Genomic DNA, 13,429 nt, shown 5'->3' with positions numbered 1-13,429 from the left:
CCACATCCTACAAAAGAGTAGGGCTGCTTATGTGACTGATATTACTTATGTGTGCCAGTATATGCAGAAATATGTCTCATATTTTTCCTGATGAATCTAGGAAAATCCAGGGAACGATCCCATCTTGTATGAGCCGTAGCTACCCGAGCACAAAAGACTTTTTTCAAAACGCTCAACTCTTTGCTACTTTTCAAAGCAGCGACTAAACTGAAAAGGTCTAATTTCATTCCATAAATGTCAGTAGTTATAATTTTTCTCTTCAATCCAGGAAAGGAAAAATTCGTCCAAATAAAAAATGCGTTTATGGAGAATTGGTGTTTTCTTTTGCTATCAAAGTAATGTATAAACCAATAAATATACCTTAGTAGGATGTTTATGGTACATCAGACAACACAGAATCTAAATGAATTCTGAACAGTACCAAGGGGTTTGATGATAAATTGCTGACTATTTACGAATCTCGTGACTCAACCTCTATATGTACTGAGTAATTAGGAAGAAGTGGTGGCTGACAGGTTGCATTTTTTCCTTCATAACTTCCAAATGTAAATTATTTTAACATGAAGGAAGTTCAATCTAAAGATCCAAAGCTAATCAAAATCCAAGGGCTGTAGGATGTTCAGCAAGAGGATCTCTTCTTCAGATCTCTACACAATACCAAAAGGATGTGCTGTTTCAGTGCTGTAAACTCCATGGGGTACAGTGACTGTCACTGTAAATCGCGAAAAAACATCATAAGAGATTAAACTAGATGAGAAAACAGTTAACAGCACCATTGCCAAAATGTTAATTCCTCTGCAAGTGCATGCTACCAGTGCTAAGTAATTTTGACCATCCAAATGTTTTTAGAACATGACAGGTGACATACCTACTCCAAGACATTAGAAAATGTTAAAATCACGTCTACTTGAAACTTCCTGTTAATGCAGATGCAGACTAGGAATTCTAAAGATAAGGAAAAAAAAATTATGTCATAATGTACCATATAAACATTAAACATAAAGCATGATTTCCTCTTGTGTTATGAGCATGTGCCATCAGCACATGGCTGGAAAGCTGCCTAAAAAGCTGACAACTTCTGAACTAACCTTGTGTGAACACAGCTCAGGTTATCTATTTATAAAGCCATACCACAGGTGTTGCCTACAGTGGGATATTACAATAAGCAGCAGTTCGCAGAGCTATTCCCATTTTGATGCGACCCAGGTGCTCAGTTGTGCCTTATCAGTCTTTCTAGCTAGTGCTCTCTATTAGAAATTCAGAAAGCCTGGCATCTGGCACAGGAAGACAACAGAAATTAACATTACCATTTCCCAGGGGTCATGGATTAAACATGGCTTGCACCTGCTTTGTTTACTGCTGAGCTGGTAAAAGCAAGATTATCACTTTTACCCTTTCATTGGTTAAATTTTACAGCTTAACCATCCAACATAGTATGGACCACTTTTTAATTTGACCCAAATATAATCTTCATCCCACACAAACCTCTAAACACATTTATTTTCATCAAAGACGTGTCTTAAAAATGCCGAATCACTGAATATAGGTAACAGAAAATGTTATTTTTATCAAGCAAATTAACACAACTTGTATTATATTCCTACATGTTAAATACTCCTGTCTTATATGAAAATCTTCACTGCTCTTTGTGCGTAAGCAGAAACATCAGTGTATCATTGCTGATTTTTCCTCTGCCTAGTATTTGATGATAGCCTTTGGAGATCAGAATTGTTACAAGAGCTTTCCTCTTCACTGGCAGTGTTGACCAATTAGCTGGTCCCACCACTGGGAATGGGCTTGTACACACGTCCTTGGTGCAATATGCTTTGCTCCAGCTGGCAAACGCAAGCCTGGCAACAATCTATTAGCATTCTCCATGCTGATCTAGATTCCCTGCTTGTGCAGACCTACTGGAGAGGAAAGATGCGTGCTGAGGATTCCTGGTCTCATCTGTTGGGAACTTCATCCTGTAGAGGAGGTGCTAACAGGAGAGAAAGTAGAGAAGGAAGGTCTCTAGAACATCAAGATGATCACTGGAAGGCAGGAGATCCTGTCTGTGCCCCACCATCACCTGCCAATGACTCCCACAGAGATCTGAACAGCACCAGTTAAAGCTTGAAGCCGGGCTAACTTTCTCTCTAGGCTTTGGTGCTGTGGCACTTATGCAGGCAGCTCAATTAATGTACACCGTTCTCCTTATAATTAGAGTAAACTCTGAGTGAGAAACACACAGGAGCTCTGCTCTGGATTGGTTTAGTGTCCAAAGAGCTCGCCAGTGGATATTGCTTCCCCTGTGTGCTCTAACTGCTTTTCTGCTCTGTCATTCCTGCCCTTGTCTGAAATGCAGCTTTGTCCACCACTGAGAAATTCAGTACATCTCCAGATGGCTCTGCATATTTGCTTCCTTTAAGCAGAGTTTTGAACTGCTGTATAAAATTGCGAGACATTACAGAATATTAGAGAAAGTATGCTTAGTGCTGTACTATGAAAACACAATGCTCAGCCCACTGGTTAAAGAGGCTAAGAACTAAGTAAGACATAGATATTAGAACACAGGCGGTACATAATGACTTACGGATTTGCTGATCCCGTGTTGAACGAATCTTGCATTTAATGATTTATTGACACATACAGATCATTCACATAGAGAAAGAATATTCATTACATTCAGAGGACCAATAAATTAGTTGTTGTACACTGCAAATGTATGGACAACAAAAACTGAAACAGGTTTTTTTTTATTTTACTGCTACTGCATAACAAGCAATTAGCATATGCACTTGTGATAATTACAAATTAAAATATGCAATTGGTCATGCATTTTGTGTATGTAATTTTGAGTCCAATTCATCATCTGGCCCAGGAAATACTGGGAACAGCTATCACTTATAGTCATGTTTATTTACACCACTCTGGAAAAGAAAGAGACTCTTACACTGGGTCGGATTGTTTTCTGCATGATCAGTATATAGCGATCTTAGCATAAATGAGACATAGTCAAACGCATTTGAAGTAGAACAGGCATTCATGTGTTCTGCCTACTGCATTATTATGGATATGCTTTTGCCTTTTGCTTCATGTTACTACATTTGGCAAAAGAACTCAGGCTCCTGCCCGATCTTAAAAAAAAAAAAAGAATTATTGAAGAAGGACAGAAAAGGAATTCCAGAGACAGATTTGCATGTGATAAGACATACATAAGAATGCATATAAAATCCCAAAGAAACAATGACTACATTACTGCTACAAATTCAGTAAGCCTTTAAGCTGCCAGCAGAACACCTCTTTGATTCTGCACTTTTTTTTAACTGCCCCAGACTTGAATAGCTGTTCCGGCCACTCACAGAATGAAGGGTCAGCCCCTAAGAGACTGATAAGATATTGTAGAGATTACTAGAAAGGAAGAAATACACCCACTTAGGGCTTACTCTCCTAAAAAAGGACATGCTAGGAAGAAAACAGTGTCTTTCAAAATGGAGCTACAAGAAGCAGAGATTAGGGATCTGCCTTGTGTTGTGACTATGTTTAGAAGCACAATATGACCTTATTTACACAAGAGCCTGAACTCAAATTAGTTGAGGAAACCCCCATTCCCAAAAGTAGGAAAAGAAGCTGTGACTTGCATTCATTTAAGACTCCTTTCAGACTTGCTCACCATTCATTATATAATTTTGTAGACGCTGAAAAATGAGTTCCTAACTGAGAAATTAAAGAGGAAGCACACTAAGAGTGAAATAAAATACAGTATGGGAATGAGATGAGAACCTAAGGAAAATTTTGTATCCCATTTCCCGAAAGTGAGCTTCTGTCAGAAAGATGATCATGACTGCATTAACAAGGCCCCTAGTTATTCCCAGCAACATGACTTTCAACAGCCTTTGATACACATAATGACAACTTTGCGGTATTAAAGCTTAATTTGTTGTGAGTAGAATTCTTCCTTGATTTTTCTCTTCAGTGACTCTGGTGCAATTAATTCCCCTGACAATGCTGCTTATAAAAACAGATAAGTGAAGTTAAAGCAGTTAATAAGAAATATATAGAGACCACACTTTTTTTCCCCTGTCTGTAATATCCTGTGCATATCTTTATGTAGAAACAATGACTCTTCTTGAAAATATTATATGGTTCATGTGATAAGAGGCTGGAATTTTGGGGTTTACATATATATATACATTAATGACCTTAAGAAGAAAACTGCTGCAAGACAGAACTTTATATAGCTTTTAGAAATGAGAATTGGAACTAGGTCAAAACTGAAGCTTTAAATAAATACTACAGACGTTGGGGAAATTGAGGTCTAGACTGTGCAGCTCTGGTTCTATAAACAGGAAAGATTATTCTTTATTTTCACTGGCATGTAATTCACATTACAATACAGTTTTGAACAAACAAATATGTGATCACTTATAAAACATTTTTCCTAACTGCTAATGAATCTATGGCAAAACAAAATAACAGGCTAGGATGTTGGGATCTTTCCTTCTGCTCAACCCTCAAGCAAACATCCCCTGAAAACTCACATTATGTACCTTCACATTATAGAACAAGATGTGAGATATTGAATAAGGTTTCTCTTATCCCACAAGTCAATTGAGTCTTTGTACTTTGATTCTGCAGTCAGAAGAACTTCAACTATATGGGTCCCAATGTTGACTCATGTGCATCTTACAGGATCGCAATGCTGATTTGGTAATACTGCCTGAAAGAGTTAAAATCAGAATGAAAGTTCCCATTGCAAAGGTTTTTTGTCAAAAACATAAGGTGAATGTAATGCTTCGGAAAGACCTGGATTGATGCTGTAGACTATAAATAGCTTAACTGGTAAATGCCTTGACTGTGAAGACACCAAAACTACTTGTTTTTCCAAACCATTCAGTCGTCCCTAATTGGAGCTGGGACATACATTGGGAGTTAGGTATTATTAAAATACAAATACTATTAATGATAGTACCATTAATACTATCATCTACTTGCACTGGTATGTAAGAAACATGATACATAGCACGTAGTTGTGCCCATAGAGCAATAAATGCTACAAGTTTGTTTTGTCATCTCTATTAAGCTATCACATATACTGCTGCATGTACAAAACTCCACCTGAGTTGGAGCTGAAAGATGATGTTGAGAAGCAGAATACACATTTGCCCAATTTTCTTCATCAGCATTTAACTATGGTAGTATTTGCAGTGACATACTGCCTAAGAGCTGAAGTCATGGACAAAATCATATCTACCCAATGGAGCTTACAACCCAAGCAGCGCTATACGGACTGCATGGAATTACTCATGAATCAGACAAGCTGGATCTGCTCACCAACCTTAGGTAAGACTCATGTTCACTCTCCATCTTAAAACTGTAGGTAGAAGATCAAGTGTTTATTTCAGCTGTCATTTCCCACCTGTAATTCTTCCCTCATGTGCAACAACGCTCCTGTCTCACCCACCTGTCAGTAGAGGCATGCAAAAAGAACTGGCAACAGACAGCATACCAGCCTCTGCTACAAACCCTTGCATGCAAATCTGTTGATTTCAATGGAGTTGCAACAGGCAAAAGATGTTTCGGTTCCTAATGAAGTTAGGCAGAAGGCAAAACAAGGACTTTAGTTGTGCTGCCAATCTCTTAGCAGTCAAGCCACTCCTGAGGATAAGGAAGCATGCCGGCTTTGTCCTATCCTAGATGGATTCCATCACTTCCTCAAGTTAACCATTTCATATCTACATCACCTCCAATCTCATTCACTGCAAGTATAAATTCCCCTTTGGCTGTCCCTTCCAGCCAGAAGCAAGCTTAGGATGACACCATGCAATGTAACAAATATTAGCACGATCAAGTTAGCTCCACATTCAGCTCACCTCAGCTCATTCTGTGCCCTTGTGCCTGTGTTTCCTGTTGTCTTCATTCTAGATGTTTCACTCTTGGAGCCTCATGAGACTACCTTGGCCTTGCCAAGACAACAAGAAACTTCAGATAGTTTCCTGCCATTCAGCTAGCGGGAGGAAGGCATATAAAATTTGTTACCAGCCTGCCAAAAGTTCTTCGCAAACCGTACTGTCATTTTAGAAACACTATTGCACTGATGGTACGCCTTTAAGCCATATTGTCCTTTTGCAGTAGTCAATCCCCAAACTCCTCAGAAGACACGACTCTGACCAAACATCTGTTCAAAAAATATTCTGAACATCAAACAGAGCCCACAGAAATACCAGTGGGACATTCCAATACTAAACTTGCTGTTCCTATCCTTTCTATTGAGAAATGACTTCCTAATATGCTCTGAGAACTACTAATTAAGACCTACTAAAACCTTTTGCAGATACAATACACCAGGTCAGTGCCAAGCCTTTCTGCAAGTAACATACTGCAATGGAAAGGTATGCACAGCAGTAGTGAAACATAGTCAAAAAGTGTTACCAGATAACAGGAAGGAGAGTCGTTGTATCTGAACTAAACACTGCAGTTAAAGAAGGATGTCCTTGCTACATGGAGAAATGTACAAGTTCTGACCAGAGCTGCTGAACTGTAAACACTGGGAAACTGCTGGGATGCTGTTGCTGGCACTTATCTTTGAAAAGGAGTTGAGCTATTTTTGATCTGATGGAATGGTTTGAAGATGAGTCAGATACAAAACTATTACTCTTCCTCCAATTCACTGAACCTTGTGCTGCTCTCCCCCTTTCTAATTTAATTTTACATCTCTGAAAAATTAAGCATGATGCATTGCAGCCAGTAGTAACGGATGAAAGGGAAAGCATTACTTGAAGCGCACAGCAGAAGTCTCATCCTGATTCAGGAGACAAGAATATCTCTTTCCACTCTGCCATGCTTTCCCTTCAGGCTCCAGCTACAATGCATGCTGCCCTTAGCTATTATCTAACATAGAAATGCACAATATTTACTTTCTGAAAACAGTTGCTCCTGACCCTACAATGGCAATTCTTCATTGTGCAAGCATTTGAAAAATGCTTTGCATCATCCAGCTCTGTCTGGAGGCACTCCCAACAACTGCAGCTGGGTGTGTGCAGCCACGAGTGACTGGGGTGAAAAGAACTTCAGCAATGTCATTTCTCAACAAGTCCTTTATTTTTTGTTTGATGTTGCACTCACTGCTGAGAAGCAAATCTCTGGTGTGTTCAGGGGATCAGGTATGTGGGAGCGCATTTCTCCCCCAGCCTCTGGCCCTGCTGAAATTTATAATCTCAGTGAATGCCTTCATGATGTAGCTAAAATAATTTCTCTGAAGAAGTAAAGAACAAATAAGACACGGAGGTGACTCATTAGCTCAAATAGATCTCTCCGTACGAAATGCCCTGACTATTCTCATTGGCTCTGGGTGCCAGAAAAATACCAAAAAAATTACATCCACAGGGGCACAAATCAATAAGCATGAAAAACAGTGTTTCTGTACTCTAACTTCATATTAATCCTTCTCTCTGATAATCCCGAGTGGGTAGTCAGGGCCTGAGGACCTATGGAGTCCAGGTGTTCAGACAGGCAGCTAAATTATCGAATGTCTTTTTCAGACCATCTTTGATTGTGAAAAGTATTCAGTTACCAGCTGACCACTGGCAGGACACAGCTTTTCTTCTGCATGCCTCAGATAGGACGTGCCCTGTCTCTTTGGAAAATTGTCTTGCATAGACAGAATGGCAATGCCAAAGGCAGTATTAGAAATCAGAAGGTCCAGGGTCTATATACAACTCTGCTGGAGCATGGAGATGCCTCCTGCACTTCAGCTGGGGACAGAATATTCCCACTAATGCACTAGGTAGGGAGCTTCTTAGGAAAGACAGTAATGAGAGCAGAGGAGGAAGGGTATCACTGAATGTTAAAGAAATGGCTGAGTGTAAAGCAATCTCCTGTGATCACACAGATGAAATAGATTCTGTTTGGGTGGAAATTACTGGGACAAGAGATGACACAAACTGCCCCAGAAGGACAGTGCTGAGTATCTTTTACAGCCTCCTTCCTTTATTCAAATTGAATATAAGTTATAAGGGATGTAAAATTACAGGAAAATAATTCCTTGTTTATGGAAGAATTTCACTTCCCAGACATAATGCAGAAAATAAATGCCACCAGTGATGGCAGAGCTCCATCAAAGACATAGGGATGGTAAAAGATGGGTTTCTTTAATAATCAATTAACTAACAAGAGATGGTGTTACTTCAGAGTGAGCAAAGAGGACCTTTGCCTTGATTTACATAAGACTGATGACAGATGGGAATGATATATAAAGGAAACAGCAGTAGGATAACAGATATTACAATATCTTAAGAGAAACAAACTGTATTTCTTAATGCAAAAAACATTGAGGGATACATACAATCTCTTCCCTAGCATACTGAAATAACTGGTATATGAAATTACAAGTAAAAGCAGCCAGTGTTTAATGCATTTGAATTAAAGTTTGCCTAGGACTTCAGTATAGCAAATATAATGTTTATATTCTAAAAAGTATTTTTAGAAAGTATATATATTCTAAAATGTATTTTTAAAATTCAGTATAATGCTAAGTCTTAGAACAAATTTTGAAAGACAGAACAATTAATTGTAGGGAGGCAAAGAGAATGTGAGAAAAAATACGTGGTTTACCAAAGTATAGGATGTCAAACTGAGCTAGTATATTTTGAGTAAGATAATTGTCTTTTTAGAACTGAATAATGCAGTGAACTCAGTCTGTTGAAGTTGAAACAGATAATTTGATACAGTGCTCCATAGGAAATCATTACTGAAAGTGGAGATGATAGGGATTAATACAAAAGCAATGTGAACAAGGAGCAACAGGTTATAATAAAAAACGGAGTTATAAGAATGGAGCAAATTACCCGACGGTGTTCCTCAGGGATCGGTCTTTGGAGCAATACCATTTAATGTGTACTTCCATGAACTAGGAATAATGATCAGGCCCAGCCTCAAAAAGTTTGCATGTGATACAAAGCTGGAAGGGATTGCCAATACTGAGGAGGACCAGATCATCACACTGGAATTAGATGACCTTCTTGCCTGCAGTGATAGAAATTCAATAATGTGAACTGCAAAGTCATGTTCTTGGGATTCATCAGCTGGAAGCAACAGAGAAGGAGAAAGATCTGAGTGTTTTGATAGACTGTCAGTGTGCCAGAGCTGCCAGTACGACACAGCTGTGGCAACAGATAATGTAATGCTCAGATGGGTTAGGTGAGATTTTTAGTAGAGAAGGAATATTGGGCCTTTTAGACGAGGCACTGGTAAGATTTTGTGTGAAATATTTACACAGTTCCAGTCAACAGTGTTGAAAAAGATTAGCTTAAACCGGAATCGGTGCAGACTGGCTATTAGAATGATTACAGAAATATCAGCCTTAGGGAGAGATAAAAAGAGCATGGTTTGTTCAGTGTGACAGTGGAGAACCAATATGCAAGTCCTTTATAAATAGATTTTGAGATAAATAGCATGGAAAAAGAACTAAGTTAAAGCTTAACATGACTGTGAGATCAAATTTTTACAAGCTGATCAGCAGTATGTTTAGACTGAAAACTAAAGAAAACATTTCTAACTATTCAAGGAGATCACACATTGGCATGATCTTTCAAAGAGAGCAGTAAGGGCAAGGAACCTAAACAGTCTTCAGATGGAACTTGAAATACCCATGGAAGAGTTGTATAACTAAGTAAGAAAGAAAATGAGTCTGTGGTCAATAAATGTTTCGGATGTACCTAAAGAGGTCTGAAACAAGACTAGGTCTCTCTTGCTCTGTATTTATTGTGTATGGATCCCATGCTTCACAAAGCTTTCTGATCGTCAAAAGGTTCCACCAACAGGGAACCAGTGGGTTCCTCCCAACACATCCCCATTGCTGCACAAGGTAGCTTCTGAGGTTTTTTTCACATTTCTCTGAAACACGGGAGCTTTGCCAATTGTTCAGTTTCACCTCTGAAAGAAGACATCTGCCTGGGCAGTGCATGTTGCATTGGGTGAGACATAGCTAAACGATCTACTTCTCATCCCAGACAGCTGTGATTTGTATTTGGCCATACTGATGTGTGGAAGGACACACACGATGGGACCTCACTGGACCAACTCCTCCTCTCCAGTCCCCTTTTGCTGCACCATCTCCAGTGCAGTAGCACGTCACCTAAGTGCAGTCTGGCTCTCCCTTTTCAAACGTAATACACTCTCTTCCATTGCCTAAACTAATTATTGGTTGACATTTTATCCTCTGTCTTACAGCTGAATTTTCATTCCTTAAGTGCTTGCTTTTTCTATTCTTACTTATCTTGGTATAAATCAGGAGTAACCCTCCTGTAGGCCCCCCCTTGGTAATTGAAATTGGACATGGGTTATTATAGAGGACTTGGGAAACTTGGATTGCTTATTATATTCTTTTCAAATACACTTTGCCTCCTAAGAATTCTATGCAGCATCAGCTGTTCAGTCTGCATTCTCTGCTTTATTGATTCTTCTCTCTTTTATCAAAGTATGGTATGTGATAAAGAACTTTTGCTGTGACGCTATGTAAGTTCAAGGACACCACTTCTGTACCTGCCAAAGGTGATTCTCTGAACTACTGCAGGATGGCTGAATGTCTTTATGTTATTCTTTTCTCTACAGCTATCATCTTCCCCACCCTATTTTATGAGGAAAGAAAACCAGAATAGTTACATAACATGTTCTCAACAGGAAGCAAAGTAATTGCCAATATTGTGTTTAGTTTATTTGTTTCCATGTCAAACTGAAAAAAAGGTCATATCCCTCTGTGAACTACCTGGCCAAACACAATCCTTTCTTGTATGACTGAGAAATACCTACGACATCTCGAACATTTGTGGAAATAGTATTAATAACAGTAACAACAACAACACATTTACCATGGTTTGAACTCACTCTGTTACATTCCTTTTAAGCTCTTTCCCGATGGTATCATAATCTGTCTCTAGATCTCCCACATAGCCCACTCACGTTGTCCATCACATGGAATCTTTTCTTGTTTTTCTGGATTTTTGAACATGTGAAATTGGTATGAATACCTGATTTAATCACAAAATCCTCTGTAACTGTCAAGATAAACTGGTTTATTCTCTTAGAATAAGCATAATTCCAATAGGCTGTGACTGTGCACTTAAGACACTCCTGTGTCCCAATGGATATAGCAGTGCTGGATACTTCAGATCCCAAAGGACTGCTTTGTTTGAAATTGGGTCCTTTATTCATTTGAGGATCCACTTTCTGAGGTTTCTACATCATAGAAGGCATCTACATAAGGTTTAGCATGAGTGGATGTGATTCAGGTAGTGATGCCAATGGGAGCTATTCATAGCTTGATGAGGGAATGAAGACTATAAGGGAAAATCCTTCTGGAGAACTGAACCTCCACTGTGGAGAAATGCACTAGGAAAGACGGCAGCGGGATGAAGGCTCACGTACAAGATACTCTGGCAGGATGAAAGGGGTTTGGGTCATCTCAGAGCACCTCTATGCTCACCTGCAGGAACCAGAGGAGTCACAAACAGGAGGGACACAAAACAACAGAGCAGCTGGAAGAGGCAGCACTGGGAACTTCCTTGACTTTGCTGCTGACATTTTGTCTCTTGGTTTTTGCAGTGCAGGGCAGGATTTAGTGACCTATCAATAAATCCTCATATTCATCCTCACAGCTAACTCAGCAGTGTAAGAGGGGTAGTCTTTTTCAGAAAATATGATTACAAGTGGTTTTACAGGCTTGATTTTTTACATACTTACAGCCTCAGCTTGTCTGTGTAGCTTGCACGCACACTGTAGAACCCAACAGCATGCCGACAGGACATTATGTTCTGTGGGGACGCAGTTAACTCACAACCCGATCCTGCTGCCTCCTGCCACTGAAGAACCACTCATCATCCCCTCCCCAGCAACCCCAGGGACCTTGTCCGCAGCCAAGTAGCCACAAGGTGGTGCTCATTAACCTCTCTGCATGCACTGAGTCTGGACATTTCCAACAGCGAGATGCTGAGCTGGGCTAGAGACACAGTGGCTGGAAGCCAAGCCGGGTGAGTACTTCACACACCTGGTCCTCGAACAAGTGTTTTCTAAATCAATGTTTGCAAATCCTCCACGTCTAAAGGCTTTACATTTTAAGAAGTCTTATGAAGTGTAACAAACATATTAAGGTAAGATATGAAGGGAAAGAAAATTGCGGGAGCCAAGAGACATCCTAACATACTGATGTCAGTCCTACCAGAGTTTGTAACTTATTATTTGCAGGCTTACCACACTTGTCCTGTTCTTCCTGCCAAGCTCAGGCAATGGAAGCAAAAAGGGGAAAGGCAAGATAGCCTAAGATGTGTAGTACAAGACAAGGCCTTGTTCACATTTTCACTCTTGTTATTTTCCTGTCTCTTGGTCATGCCCTTCTCCCTGCCTATTTATTTCTCTTCAGTCTGCATTCTCTGCTTCTACTGTATAGTGTCTCAGAAAACATAAAGGAAGAGGACTCGGCAAGCCAACTCCTGACTGACACGTACAAAGCTTTGATCTCCCCATCTTTGCCACCATGGCTGCAGCAGAGCCATACTGCAGACGGCAATTCGGAGATGGATCACCTGCCTTTCACTGTAGTCTGAGAAACAGCTTCTGTTTGAGGAACTTACATTTACATCAATACCACAGTGAAGTAAAGACAACTAGACCTCACTGATCACAATGAAAAGCTCTCCCTAAACAGTTCTTGATTACGATCACACCCCCTGTTACTTATATTTCTCCTGTAAAAGCAGGCCAGGCCTGCTTTTACATGCTTTATTCATATAATCATGTCAACGTGCATCACATGCCACATGTGCTACCTATGTTGATACTAGCTGGGCAAGATTAGGTATCTGTGTTTATTTACATTGTACTTCATCTCAGAACAGGTGGTCTCCCTGATTTCTTGGCATCACCAGCATGTGCGAAGCCCACTCTTGCATGCACTGACGTCTATGGCTGCTATAATTGTATGACTTATCCCTGGGTAATGCCAACTAAATCAAAATTATGTTTATGCATAAGAACTGCGTTATTTTTCAAGCATCCAGCTTTAGTGCAGGCAGCTCAAAAATGCTTTCCCTTCATTTCCCCTTAATACCTTGTCAGAATTTGATTAGTGCATTATCCCTTCTATGCTTCCAGGACCAGCCTTTGAGCAACAGAATTCACTCTTCTTTTCCATTCTACTCTTATGATATTTCCTCTCAGGAAAATTCTGCCTGCTCCATGATCACAGAGGACTCCAAAAATAATCTAATCTGCAAGGACTGACTGCCTAGTGGGTGTAGAATTTAATGAGTCCACACTTGGTGGCCACATGCTTTGCAAAGACTAGTTCCACGGTTGTTGACTGTTACATGCCTAGAAAGCGTAACAGAGTGCAAGGTGCATGTTTGGGTTAAATAAAAATCCGCTACTATTGCTCCGTATCACCCTCCAGGAG

The sequence above is a fragment of the Nipponia nippon genome, unplaced genomic scaffold (genome assembly GCF_047370975.1).
Source record: "Nipponia nippon isolate SJK-2023a ecotype South Korea unplaced genomic scaffold, ASM4737097v1 scaffold_5, whole genome shotgun sequence".
In the NCBI taxonomy this organism is placed as follows: domain Eukaryota; kingdom Metazoa; phylum Chordata; class Aves; order Pelecaniformes; family Threskiornithidae; genus Nipponia; species Nipponia nippon.
Note: the sequence above shows the minus strand (reverse complement) of the source record.